Source organism: Gossypium hirsutum, chromosome A13, assembly GCF_007990345.1.
Source record: "Gossypium hirsutum isolate 1008001.06 chromosome A13, Gossypium_hirsutum_v2.1, whole genome shotgun sequence".
Lineage (NCBI taxonomy): Eukaryota > Viridiplantae > Streptophyta > Magnoliopsida > Malvales > Malvaceae > Gossypium > Gossypium hirsutum.
In genome coordinates, this window is record NC_053436.1 from 84373340 (window position 1) to 84388641 (window position 15302).

Sequence of the window (15302 nt, forward strand, 5' to 3'; positions counted from 1 at the left end):
AATGTTGAGGATGTATTGGATGCGGACTCAATATGATTAAGTCTGTCTATCTTCCATGACAACTTTTACCAGAGATAGTCTCTGGCCATAAGTGAATATTTCATTTGGCCACTGATAGGAATTCATTGCCATGTTCTCTAGTAGGTCATATGCATCCTCGTATGTTCTATTCATCAAGGCTCCTCTTGCGGCTCCATCGAGTCTTGAACATGCATGTGCATCCAACTTGTTGTAAAATATTTACAATTACAACCACTTGGGTAAACCATGATGTGGACATTTTTTATAAACATTTTAAAGCATTCCCAAGCTTCGTGAAAGTTCTCTACTTGTAACTGCCTAAACTTAATGATTTCTCTTCTCATTTGGACTGTCTTGCTTATTGGAAAAAAACTTGTGTAGAAATTTGTCCTCAAGTTAATTCCATGTCGCATTAATCACGGTGCTTGCTAGTCTAACTGTAACACCCCACCCGACTAATTCCTTTAGACCAGGTAGGGTCCAAAGAAGAAAGAGTTAGAGAATACAGTCTAAGTAAAGTGTTGTAATTGACTATGAAATTAGTCAGTAAGCATGCCCTTTTGGTGAGCCTTAATTTCATGATCAAGACGAAAGAAAAATTAAGTGTTGTGGTTCTATCGACCCAACGATGCTTGTGGTGGAAGTATAAGGCGAGCAATCAACATGGGAGTAATAAACGATAATTCTTCAAGAAGCCAAAAACCTTGAAGGGCATTATATGCCAAGTTTGTATGACTAATGGTTAGTAGTCACGAAAAAGTCATGTCCCGTATCCACGTGTACATAGATTGTCCTGCATGTCTCTTTACAGCTGTAAACCATGGCTGAATGATTAGGATTTAACAAGTTTTAAGTTATCATAAGGATAAGGGTTGAATAAATCTAAAGTATCAGATACAAATAGGAGCGTCTTCCTCTTCCCTTTTCGATGAGCATTTTAGCCTAAGTCAAAGGAAAACCAGAATAGATACTTAAGTGGAGGCTAGGAAATGGATCTAAGCTTTGAGATGCCCCTTGTCAAGGTAAGATTCATGATCTTACACGATATGTTGCCTAAGAGCAGATCTATTAAGCTTGGCGAGGCAATTAAGGAAAAGTTTTACTTAGTAATTTTGGTGCTTAAAATATAAGGAAATTAGTGAGATGAAGCAATCTTGATGAGCCCTTGTGAATTATCATTTAGGGGCTATCGATCTACTTGAGGTAAGCCCAGATCTGACGTTTGAAGCTGCTGATAATGAGTACTTCGTGAACTTCTTATGAACACTTTGAGTGTTTCTATTTATCTGTTGCATGTATGTTAATATGTTTCTTTCATGTATGATAAATGGCCTTCTATGTAATGGAAATGTGAATGATGCATGTGCGATATGCTATCTCTGTGAAAGATGTATGCTTAAATGAGGATATGTCGCTTTTTTGAAAATAGTAACATGTATGATGAATATGTCAAGAAAGCATGAGCTTAATGTGATATGCTTTTGTTCTGATAGGAAATGTGTGTATGGGTGAATGTGTGCAAATGTATGTTTTTGTTTGTCATGAGTAAGTCAGTACATAATGTACAAGTTACAAGATAAATGCATCTACATGTTGAAGCATGTTGCAATGAGTCAGTCAAGCATGAGTTTGCATATTATATCTCTTTGTGTGTGAGTATATCAAGACAATAAACACGAATTCTGGTAAGGAAATACCATGGCCATGGTAAGAAGACCAAATAGGGTAAGACCTAGTTTGGGACTATGGCATCATATGGGGATAAGAAGACCATATTATGTAAGACCTAGCCTAGGACCATGGCATCATAAGGGGATAAGAAGACCATATAGTGTAAGACCTTGTCTGGAACTATGGCATCTTATGGGTATACGAAGACCACATAGTGCAAGACCTAGTCTAAGAGTATGGGGTCATTTAGGGAAAGATAATAAAGGATGGTTGGGCAAGTACTAGGCGATTAGGGGAAAACCTTAAGACATTGAGTTTAGGAAAATCCTTATAATTGAAAATGTCATTTACAAAAATGTGGAAGTCGTTGTAGTTTTTCTCTAATAAGTAGAAGCCTTTTTAGTCATTCTCTATAATACATGAGCCTTTATGATGATATCTATTATGTGGAACCTTAGTGGCCTACTGTATGAATGCGCGTTTGTGGCGAAATATGTTAAAGTGGAGCCTTTGTGCTTGATTTTTTTAAATGTGCCTTCATGGTAAAGTCTGTTACATGAGGATGCCTTTGTGGCTATCTTTTTTATTTGTTTGGAAGTTTTGTGGCTATCTATATTTTGTAAAAGAATGCCTCTGTGGCTATCTAAGTCAAAGGGAATATTTGCTAAAGTTATTGCCAACGAAGTACACCTTCATGGTAAAGACTGTAAAATGGCCTTTGTGGGAATGTCTCGAAGACAATGCCGATTGGGCAGACTTTAAGGAAGAAATTCTAAGATGCGAATACAGGTAAAAGAGGAATAGTCTTACTAAGTTTTATTGAACATAACACTCTGTGTTTTATGTTTCAGGTATGAATTATTCCACTAGGGGTAACGCCGAGGTTGCACTGAGGAAAGGGCGAAGTAGTACACTTATGCATACAGAGCAAAACCATGCCGGCATGATCGAGCTTTAGGAGTCATGCAATTAAATTAAGGAAACTATTGTGCGAACCCCAGTTGTATGTGAAGAATGGGTTAACCACATAATAATAGTTAGTTCATAGCCTCAAACAATTTGTAAAAAGTTATGTTGAATAGTTTTATATATACGTATGTATTTTTTTGTAAGACTCTTCCAATTGTAAGGGCATGATAAGTATTTATAAGTATTGGTTTACTAGACTTGGGTCAATTATCAATAATAAAACAAAAGGTATTATTCAGTTTAAAATGTGTTAGCGAGAATGAAGTTTGTACGAGTTTGAAATAGAATAGTAACACCTGAGATTCGAATTCAATCGGTTGGGTCGGGTTTGGGACATCAAACTAAACAAGTAAAAGTGTTATCAATTAAGGAGAATGGAAACAACCGAAGATGAATAACGACATCGGTGACCCTGTTATATGTGAATGTATCAAAAATTTGAAGGAACCGTTTGATTTCTATTCTCCGTCATAATGCCTCTGAACTGTACATTGTTCTGGATCATGGCCGATTTAATTTCAAATTTATTTGTCGTAATGGTTGGCCTTCTAATATTTCCTTGGACCATATCCAAACTCAGTAGTGCATTTCCTTTTAGGGTTCGCTCTTCTCATGCTATCTGGTGGTTTAACGATAGTTTTGGTGGTGATGAATCTTGTATGTTAGCTTCGTTAATTTCATCGAACAATGGATTATCTCGTGGTGGATTGCATACAGTAGGCGGTTGGTTCTGTATATGCTTTTATTGCTATTACTTTCAATGATTTCTACATATTAGTCTTTCTGGATCAATGGTTGGCTCTATGGGTGTGCCCCTGCTGCGAGTCATACATTTAAAACCAAAAAGAAAAATAAAAACGTTAATAGAAAAATAAAAATAAAACCCGTACCTATAATTTAAAATTTTCCTAATTAGTCTTTTAAGACGAAAAAATTAAAATTAATCTAGTAATGTTGCCTCCTAGGCAACGACGCTGACAACTTGACCACCTCCAGACTTAACGACGTCCAGAGTGTGAATACTACAACTAAAGATGTAAGAATGAGGTGGTGTCTACAAGTATATGGGTCAGGTTGTAATATAGTTACAACAAAATAGGTTAGTACTTCGAGGATCGTACATAAGGGAGGAAAATAATAAATTAATGTTAACCTAAATGAAAATAGAATAAATTAGTAATCAAAATAAATTATATTACAATTGAACATAAAAGGAGATTTTTAGGTTTTTATGAATAAAGAAGTAAACTTTGCATAAATATATAATCTTCAAACACCTGATATCTAAACTTAATCAAATCTAAGAATGGGTGATTAGATTGTTTTAGTGGTCATAACTAATTCCTATTTCAGGTCTCTATTCAATCAACTAGTTATTACCCTAGCAGGATCTCTCGATCTTCCACTAAACTATTGAGTCAGTAAAAACTACACATCTCCTGACCTCATAGTCCAGACCGGTTCAGGGTGATGGTGTTCACGGATAGGCTATACCAATTTTCGGTTAACTCCCACCTCAGTGACTTCCTAAGGTCGTCAAGCCCAAGGTTTAATTTATTCCTCTCCTAAATAGTTGATCAACTAAGAAAACCCTACATAAGAATTACTTAATCACACCTCCATTTACTACCCCCATAAGAGGATTAGTTCCCCATGGAATCCATAAACACAATAAACTTGATAAATAAGATATGCGTAAAGAATAAATCAAGAATAAGGTTTAAGAGAATCCTAGTTTGTATTTGATTGATGAAAGTGCAGAAATCCACAATAGTTTGATTGCATCTACAAATCAAGTTCTTCGAAGAACATGAATGGAAATAACTGAAAATAAATTTAAAGCCTAAAGAAAAGAAAATTGAAACTAAAATTACATACAAAATTCTAAATTATGGAAGTTGTACCTAAACAAGTGTTAATTGGGCCTATTTAGAGAGTTAAGGTCGATTGTCATCATTAACCCTAGGTTGGCTGACGTTTTCATGTTAACTTTCATTGTGTGGACCAAAATGCCCCTTGCTCATAATACTTCACATACAGAGCCAGTGTCGTGACACAAAGTGTAACAACCCAGTTTTTAGTGGTGTTAGAAACAGTGGTTTTGGGGCCAAAAAAGCCTACAAGTAAGTTCGTAAATATTAAAAAAAGAATATTTATGAGTCAAATTTTTTCGAAAGGTTTTTCCATATGGTAATTTATACTATTAGAATGATTAATTAAGTTCAAGTAGTATACCCTAAAGTCCAATGGTTTTAGAAAATGAGGTATCGGGACCTTGTTTCTATAAACTGAGCTGTAAATATTTTTATAAATATTTATGGAGTGTTATTACAGTTGTATTAAAGTTTTGTTAAGAAATTTTAATGTTTCGATAGTTAATTAAGCCAAAAGGACTAAATCATAAAAGTTGAAAGAGTTAATCGCTATTAGTTTAAAGGTGTAAATTGATTAAAGAATTATAGTTGGATGGCCTTAATTGGTAATTTACCCATACCTAAGATGGTGGGACGGTTTTAAACTTTAAAATCTTTTAGTTTTATATGTTTCATAAGTTAATTTATTTTTATAATAAAGTAAAAAGGTTAATAAAGTAATAATAATACCAAAGTGCCATCTTCAACATTAAGTTTTCTTTATTTCAACCGAAAGCCATAGATATAGGGAAGTTAAGTTCGGCAATGTTTCACTTTATGCATGTAAGTCAATTTTGCACATGTTTTTTAATGATTTTATGTTTTTGATATCGTTGCAACTAGGTCCAGCTAGCCTGTACCTTTGTTTTCAAAATTATCAAATATTTTAGAATGTTCCATAAGTGAATTTAAGGTTTTTTTGAAATTTTATGATATATTTTTAAGCTTTGTTGTTAAATATGTCTATTAAGTATTTTTTGGAAATTAGTAAAATTACAAGGACTTGCTATGAAATAATTGCAAATATGGGTTGTAAAGGAGTTCCACACCATATGGTTGAGCTTCAAATTTAATAAAAATGGTTAATTTGCATGTTTTAGGCTCAGGACTAAATTGAATAGAAGTAAAATGTTAGGGGCAATTTTGTAAAAATGTCAAAAATGACTAAATTGCATAAAATAATTTTTTTACTAAGTTAATAAATTGAATGAATTATTAACTTAGATCAAGATCGAGTGGAAAATCGAGGAGAATGGAAAATTACCAAAAAGCCCCTGTACTTTGACATTTCTGCAATTTGGCCAGGTAAGCTCGTAACTTGATTAAATCAACTAATTGTGGTTTTGATTGTTTAATATCTAATTGTTTATATATGAATTGAGTTGATTGACTGGAAGGAAAATGATGAAGACCATGGTTGAAAGCACTATGGCACTATACCGGAGAATAAATAAGACCATAGTTGAAAGACACTATGGCACCATACCAAAAATGAGTAAGACCATGACTGAAAGATGTTAAGGCAGTACGATTCTCTTAAGTAAGACCATGATTGAAAGACTTTATTGTAGCATGATTCTATCGAGTACGACCATGGCTGAAAGATGTTGTGGCATCACTATTCTTCCAAGTAAGACCATAGTTGAAAGATGCTATGGCATCACGAATCAAACGAATAAGACCATGGTTGAAAGACATTATGGCAACACAACAAAAAGTACATAAAACCATGGTTGAAAGACAATATGACATCAAGACGAGAATAAATAAGATCATGGTTGAAAGACACCATGGCACACTCCGATCATTTGATATCCAGGTAACACGTTTCAACTGAGGTATGTATCGTAAGTATGAATACGAGTTGAATGTTTGACTAGTATAGTCTGATAATGTATGTTAATGCCTTGGTATTATTATATATTCTTATTATGTTTAGAAATACATTAAATCGTGACGTTATAGTGTGTTTAAAGAATTAAATGGTTACTTGAGCGTTCGCCTAATATTCTATGTTATTTCATTTGATACAACGGGCATGAAAAGGGAAGGAACAGTAAGTATTCAAATAACTTATATTATGAAAACTATGAAAAAGAATGAAAAGGAAATGTTAAATGAAAGTATAAGTAGGTTCATGGAATTAATGATTTTAAGTAAGGTTATTCATCTTTAATGACTTATGTTATTATAGTGAATTATGAATTGATGCATTAACATGTGTTGTTGATGATGCTTAGGCTTGTTCCAAGCTATTGGTTGGATTGTATTATGTTGGTTTTAAAGAAATGCATTGAAATAGTAAGTGACCAAATGGGAAAATGCTTATGTGTATGAAAGAGTGGTAAGAATCAAATTATGTAATTTCTCATGAAATGGTTTATTGTGTAGTAAATTCTAAAAGAGTTATGCTTAAATGCACTAGTTTGTAGCTATGGTTAATGTTATGTTTATCCCTTGTATGTTATGCAAATAAAATGGGTGAGAATAGGTAATGAAATGATAAGTTCATAGCTGAGATGTAATGTGATGAAAAGAAATGATTGTTGAGTTAAGGGACTTACTTGTAAGGAAGAAATTTACTTATGCTATATGTGAGTTTACTTATGTCATGAATAAATACACTAGTTCTTGACTTAATAATGTAATTAAGTGTATGCTAACTAAATGGAATGGTATGTACGTAGATAAAATGGTTCATCGTTTTAAGGAAAGGTTGATAATTATGTAAGTCAACCTATGGGACCTTATTATGTTATGAATGAAAAGTGTATGTAATGTTTATAAATATACTCAATTGTGAGTCGAATGGTGTTCAATAGGTTTATACTAAGTTCAAAGTATTGGTGTTGAATCATGTTTAATCTATGTATGATAGTATTGAAGTGATAAGTTATGTTTCAAGTTTATACGAACTTACTAAGCATTCATTGCTTACATAGTTATCTTCCTCTAATTTTATAGATTATCGAAAGCTTGATCAGTTTGGAAACTTTACGGAGATCTATTACACTATCCAGCGATTATATTGGTAGATTCTGATGTCTTGATCAAAGTTATAATGGAATGTATAGGTGGATTTGTCTATAAATGATCTAGTTATTATTTTGGTATGTGTAAGTGTTATTACAGTTAGTGTACCTATGGTATCTTGATGGTTGGTGTTAATATTCTTAAGTTGATGCATGGTTTTATGACCAAAGAGGTAAGTTTGGCATGTTTGCAATATGGTTAATTAAGGTATGCTTGAATATGAAATTTAGTTAAGTGTGTTTGTATAAAAAAATATCCAATTGGGTATATGTTGGTGTAATTCAATGTGCTTAATTATGGTATAACTTGGTATGGAATTAAGATAAATATATATGGATGAGTTATGGTCAAATATGTATAAGTTTAGGTATATGTGTGTTTGAGATGCATGAGAACAATAGTACAAATGGTAAGTTATATTGACATGGTATAAGTTAAGTATGGTATGTTTTAAAATGGTAGCAAGGTGACCAATTATGCATGTGTAGTTAAGCTGAATGCTTGCTTTTTAGGTGCCATATATGGCATATTGGTTGAACGGAATTTAGTCATTTGAATTGGTCATATTATGTATGTTTTGGTGCTATTTTGATACCTTACTCATACGTGCAATTGGCTTGTAAGGGTATGTTTGAATTGGGTGAAAGAATTAGCTCAAATTTAGCCTATTTCTAGACCATACGGCCTAAGACATAGGCGTTTGTCTCAGCCATGTGTGGCACATTGCCGTGCGACACGGCCGTGTGTCCCCTATAGGTATTAATAGTTACATTTCAAAGGTTACACGGCCTGGCACACAGGAGTGTGGCTTGACCGCGTGGTCTAAGTTAGAGAGTTACATGGCCTTGGACACGGGATGGGATAAGGCTGTGTGTTCCTATTTCGAATGTTACACAGCTTGAGACATGGTCCTGTGTCTCAACCGTGTGACTCACACGGAGAGACACCCTCGTGTGATTCCTACAGTGTGAAATTTTCTATCTTTTTCCATAAAGTTCTAAATGTTTCCAATTTAGTTGCGAATCATTTTTAAAGTGTTTCTTAGGCCTCGAGGGCTCAAATAAGGGACGATGTGCATGTGTACGAATGGACTATGATATTGTAACATCCCAAAATAGGGCCTAAACAAAATAGTGGTTGCAAAACCGCAAATCCGAGATAGAAAATTTTATTCCGATTAATTTTATAATTTACCGAGTGATTAGATGCATATGCTAGAGTATCGATGGAAAATTTTATAGATAGCATGCTTAATTTGCCTACTAGGGCTTAATTGCAAAAGTTGATAAATATGAGTTTTAGATGCTATAGGATTAAATTAAAGAGTATAATTGAAGTAGAGGTCCTTAAATGGGAATTAGACCATTAGGTTTACATGGACAAAAATGGACATACATAGATAAAAATAACTACAGTTTTAATGAAGGGTATTTTAGTCATTTGGTAATTAAAAGATTAAAAAAGGGAAAAAGATGGAAAAATGTGCCCATCTTCTTCATTAGGCCAAAATTTCAAGGGTTCTCCATAGCTAGGGTTTTGTCAAGCTTTCAAGCTTCATAGTAAGTGATTCCAATCCCCGTTTTTAATGTTCTTTACGTTTTTGAAGTCTCGGTAACTGGATTTAGCTTATTCTTGCAGTAATTTAACCTAGCGTTCATATTTGGAAAAATACCCATAGGTGAAATGTGTTTATTTTGATGTTTTTATGGTAGAATATGAAACTTGAAATTATGTTAAACGACTTGAGCTAAGCGCTTTTAAGCAAAAATGAGTAAAACAACATAATCGGCAAAAAAACCTAATGGTCATAGGTACATGTTAGAGTGAGAATTTGATGTTTTCGTAGGTAAATAAATGATCAGCATGTCATAAAACAAAAGAATTAGGGATAAAGTTTCATTTTTAAGCCTTGGGGCAAAAGTGTAATTTTGTAAAAGTTTAGGGGCAAATCATAATTTTGCCAAAGTTAGAGTTAAGGACTGTTTTGATAAATGTGAATATTAAATAAGTTAAAATTGCTATTATAGATCACGGAGAACGAAATTTGGGGTTAGAACGAGGAAAGAAAAAGGTTGAGGACTAAATCAAAATATTTGATCGTATTTTGTATCGAGGTAGGTTTGTGGTAAATAAATGCAATGTTTTATTATTTATAATTAATGATGTTATTTTTCAGCATCTATATATTTATTTTGTAAATTTATTCCTTGATGATTCAAGCAAGAATTGATGGAGAAATGATACTTAAAAGTCCTAGTTGAACATTCGGAATGTGTAGGATACAAATGTCATGACATTAGGGTTTAAGGATACCAAGTAAGACCATGCCAAGGCATGGCATTGGTAAGATCCCATGTAAGACCATGCGAAGGCATGGCAATGGTGAGTTCATAAGGCTTGGATACCACGTAAGACCATGTCAAGACATGGCAATAGTAAGTTTAAAAAGGAAAGGTACCCGTGTATCCTTAGTATTCCAAATGGTTCAACGGAAAATTTAAAGAGTGTACGAAAGTAAGATAAGTCCATGTTTGAAAGGTTCAAGTTATCTTGATAATTCAATTAGAATGTTGTTATTTATTTACATACGAACTTACTAAGCTTTATGCTTACTCCCTTTCTTTTCTCTCTTTTTTATAGTATCACGAAGCCAATTCGAAAAATTGTAAGGACGTCAGAGATCGCCTCACACTATCAACGAGTTATCTCGGTATTTTGTGACTAGAAATACTTGACTAAATGAGGTTTGATGCAAAGAAACTATGAAAGAGTAAGAGTTGACCATGGAATAGTTAGGAAACAGCAGCAGTGATGTAGTTTTGAAAAATCACTAAATCTTACAGAAAAGGAGTTAAATGGTGATGAGATATATAACTAAATCTTATTGACCACTCATTTTTTTGTTTTCATTTCTTTATTACCCATACTCCTTATTTTATTTTTTTCTAACATACCTCACTAAGCCAACATGTTCCCAACATGTTTCCACCCATAGCATGGCCAACCACTAGCTCAAATTTTGGGTAATTTGACATGCAAACCCATCATTTTCATGACATGCATTAATAGACCATTTTAAATTAGCCTATCATATTTTCACCATGTCTCATATCGATCCCTATTTAATAATTTCTCATGCAATTGGCAAAATTGGAGAATGAAACTTCCACATACTCATGTACACACATAATAAGCATAGAATATGGAAATTAATTATTTTTATGACTCGGTTTTGTGGTCCCGAAACCACTCCCCGACTAGGGTCAATTTTGGGCTGTTACAGATGCCTTGGAGCGGCTGGGATCGTAGGAAGCCGAGCTGGAGACCAAAGTATCCCAACACTTCGAAAGGGAGTAGTGGATCTGGCAATGGAGGGTGTTGAGGTCGTTGTCTTCCATGAACTCCTTTGTATAAAGGCCCAAAGTGATACTGAACTCGGGTACAGTTAACTGGAGGACTATATCGCTAGGCAAAACTGGACCGTTCCAGGTTCATCGAAGTTGGTCATGACATCTTAAACATGGAAGGTCGACCAAAGTTCAAGTGTAAGCTCAAGGTACGTCGGCTCGATGATCGCAAAGAAGAGTTCCCATGGATCTGTTGTTAGGAGGGCTCAGACATCGTTAGCACACTGAACTTGTTCAAGTGCAGTCCAGTTGATGCAGCAGCCCACACCTAGAGGTCGGGCCCGAAGTATCTGAAAAAGCTCTTCCTAATTTCCTAGTGGAAACTGGAGGAAGAGGTGTCGATTTTTTGAGATGGGACCCGAGGATGATGCTGTTCCTTTCCGCTTTTTCGAGGCAGGAACATCAGTCTTCTTGCCATGTGATGATGACATTGTACCTGTAGTGAAAAATCAAAACTCAACCAATACGTCCAAAAAATAGCATAGAAGCACAAAACTAAATATGAAGATTTCATGAGAAATACGTAGTGGATGAAGTAAACAAAACTACTAAATGTATCAAGTTATAGTCTTATTAGAATAATGTAATAAGAATATGAAAGAATGTAAATGGGAAGCATAAATTTCATGAAACTAGGAAAAATGAAAAAGTAGAGCATAATGGAGTAACTAAAATGACAAAATTCTTATAAACAAGCAAAAGTATTCTATTGTTCTAACTATGAGAATTCATTTAAAATAGGAAAATAAAGCAGATAAATCATGAAATAAATAAAATATTCAAAGGAGATAGAGAGAAAAGAGTAAACAAACGTAAAAAGAAGGAACTTGGGGCATCAAAATCAATGTTTTAGGTGGCGCAAGGGCGTGGGGGTAGGGCGTGTGGAATTGCAGCAACTAGGGTTAGAGATTTTTGGGGAGGGAGATGATGAATAGTAAGGGGTTTTTATAGATTTTGGGGCACACGGACGTGTCCTAATCTTCTCCCGTGTGTTTCGCGAATTTTGAATTTGGGCTTGTCTGACATTCGGCCTACGCCCGTGTTGCGAGGCATGTGAGTGCACACGTCTGTGTTGGACAGCCATGTCTCACTTCATTCGCTTCTCCCACGCCTGTGTTAACTTGACAGGTTTGCCCACAGATGATGGGCACGGGCGTGTCGCACGCCCGCGCTAGTTTGACAGGTTCGCCCATTGTTTCGAGGGACGAGTGTGTCGAATGCCCATGTGTTTTGGCAAGTTCGCCCACGGCCATGTCGTACGGTCGTGGTAACTTTATCGCTTCCCGTGTTGGTAAAATTGTTCCATGTTTTCGTACGGCCTAAGGCACGCCTGTGTGCCTGGCCATGTGGTATTTAGAGAGTCTGTGTACCATGATTCGGTTAGTACGTTAGATGTTAAAAACTCAAATTTAAAGAAATTAATACTGTTATTGCTCCGATTGCCTCCTGAGAAGCACTTATTTATAGTTTAAGCTCGACTTACTTCTCTGGTGCGTGATTATGGTGAATCAAGGAGTTTACACTCCTCATCCCTGCTATCAATTTTATCAACATAAGGTTTAAGACGAGTACCATTTACCTTGAACGTGCCAAATTTAGAGTGGTTTACCTCGACCGTACCGTATGGAAAAATACTAATTACCGTAAGAGGGGTTTTTTCATTTGGTTCAGAAGTCACGATTCAAGGATCTGATGCATCGAGTAGTACTTTGTCTCCAACTTTAAGCTGATTTTTTGGAGAAATTAAGCTCCTCATGGCGTGGTTTTGGTTTATCGTGTTTTCTCAGTTTATGTGTCCGCCATTCATCTAGCTCCTCGATTTGTAACATTCATTCTTCATGGATAGGTTCTTTGTTGTTGCTTGGCTTATGTATGTTCTTCGAACCTATTTTCTGTAAAGAAGGTTGCACTATATGGTTAGTTTTAGCCAAATGATTTGTACAGTCACCTTCGATTTTTGATGTGTTATTCGAATTACGGGCTTGAAGGGTTATTGTTTCGTCTCCCACACGAAGTGTGAGTTCACCTGTGCCAACATCAATAATTGTTCTAGCGGTTTCTAAAAAGGGCCTTCCTAAAATTAAGGCGACGTTGCTATCCTCCTCTTTGTCTAGAACAACGAAATCAACTGGGAATATAAATTTTCCGATTTTAACGAGTGCATCTTCAATAATACCCCTAGGAAATCTGATAGTTTTATCTGCTAATTGAATGCTCATCCTAGTTTGTTTGGGTTTTCCTAGACCTAGTTGCTTAAATAATTTGTAAGGCATAACATTCATACTAGCCCCTAAATCAGCGAACGCATTATTAAAATCTAAACTACCAATGAAACAAGGAATTGTAAAACTCCTTGGATCTTTTAGTTTGTTAGGCAGCTTATTCTGTAGAATGGCTGAGCAGGCCGCGTTCAGCTCTACATGCGATGCTTCATCTAACTTTCGTTTATTTGCTAAAAGCTCCTTTAAGAACTTGACTGCGTTTGGCATCTGTGAAAGGGCTTCAATAAACGGTAAGTTAATATGTAGTTTCTTTAGAAGTTTAAGGGATTTACTAAATTATTCGTCTGAGCGGTCTTTCTTTGTCGCATTGGGGTATGGCATACGAGGTTTATATTCTGTAATCATCGGCTTTGGCTCATTGTGGCCTACCTCATCCTTACCTATGCTTACCACCATTTCTAGCCTTGGTTCTGCAACTAGCCCTTCCTCATCTTGAATGGCAATCGCGTTGAGTTGCTCCTTTAGGTTAGATTCAGTGTTGCTTGGCAGGCTACCTTGTGGTCGTAAGGAAATCAACTTGGCGAGCTGTCCAATCTGAGTTTCGAGCCCATGGATTGATGCTTGTTGTTTTTTGAGTGCGGTCTCGGTATTCTAAAAATGAGTTTCTAACGTTGAGATGAATTTTGTTAGCATCTCCTTAAGGTTTGGCGTTTTCTCTTGTTGGTAGGGTGGTTGTTGGAAGCTTGGAGGTGCTGGTCTCTGATTCCCTTGGCCTTCCCATGAAAAATTAGGGTGGTTCCTCCAACCTGCATTGTAAGTATTGCTATAGGGATTGTTTTAAGATCGAGGATTGTTACCCATGTAATTTAACTGTTCGTTCTCCATGTTGTAGCCATAAGGTGGGTATTCTGAATTGCTTGATCCGCCTCCACTTGCTTCGCATTGCATTACTGGGTGAACCTGTGAAGAATTAAGGAAACCATCAATTTTCTTATTCAAGAGTTCTACTTGATTAGAGAGCATGGTGACCATATCGACGTTACAAATGCCGGTTGTTTTCATTGGCTTTGTCCTCATGACTTGCCACTGATAGTTATTCAGTGACATCTCCTCTATAAATTCATAGGCATCTTCAGGTGTCTTATTATTGATGGTTCTGCCAGCAGCTACGTCAACCATTTGTTTAGTCGAAGGATTCAGGCCATTATGAAAGGTTTGAACCTATAGCCAAAGTGATAACCCATGGTGAAGGCATCTTCTCAAGAGGTCCTTGTATCTCTCCCATGCATCGTAGAGTGTTTTTAAATCCATCTGCACAAAGGAAGAAATATCATTACGTAATTTAGCTGTTTTAGTCGGCGGGAAATATTTTAATAAAAACTTTTTAGTCTTTTGTTCCCAAGTAGTGATTGACCCCCGTGGCAACGAGTTCAAACACTATTTAGCTTTGTTTCTCAATAAAAAAGGGAACAACTGAAGATGAATGGCGTCATTAGAAACGCCATTAATATTAAATGTGTCACATTGTTCCAAAAAGTTTTCCAAGTGAGCGTTCAGATTCTCGTCTTGCAAACCATCAAACTGAACAAACTATTGTATCATTTGAATTGTGTTAGGTTTCAGTTCAAAAGTATTTACGGCTACAGCCGGTCTAACTATGCTCGATTCAGTTCCTGCTAAAGAAGGTTTAGCATAATCATACATAGTGCGCGGAGCAGGATTCTGATTAACAGCAATCGCAGGAGGTAGCAGATTTTCTTGGTTTTTAGCCATCTTCTCAGTTGTGGTTGAAGTATCGTCCTCTTGCTCGTCCTCTGTGTATCTTAGGCTTCACTTATTTCTCTCTGATTTCTGCAAACTGTGCAGTTGATCTCACCGTCAAAAAGTAGTGGTCCTGACGGGTTTCTTCTGGTCATAAGCTAGAAAAACCTGTCAGAAGGAAATAAGAGAAAAATTAGAAAAGAAAATAAAAATTTAAATTGTAATGAAAGTAAAGTGGCTAAAGTAATAAAAATCGAGTTTTCCTAATATACTAGTTCCCCGGCAACGACACCAAAAACTTTATG

General features: G+C 35.6%; 1 non-coding gene across 1 annotated transcript; it reads left to right on the plus strand.

Annotated features, from left to right (window-relative positions):
* The first annotated feature begins 14473 nt into the window (after nt 1-14473).
* LOC121212802 (small nucleolar RNA R71) lies at nt 14474-14580 on the plus strand. Its single transcript, XR_005908176.1, has one exon. It is a non-coding gene; the product is annotated as a small nucleolar RNA R71 (small nucleolar RNA).
* The last annotated feature ends 722 nt before the right edge of the window (nt 14581-15302 follow it).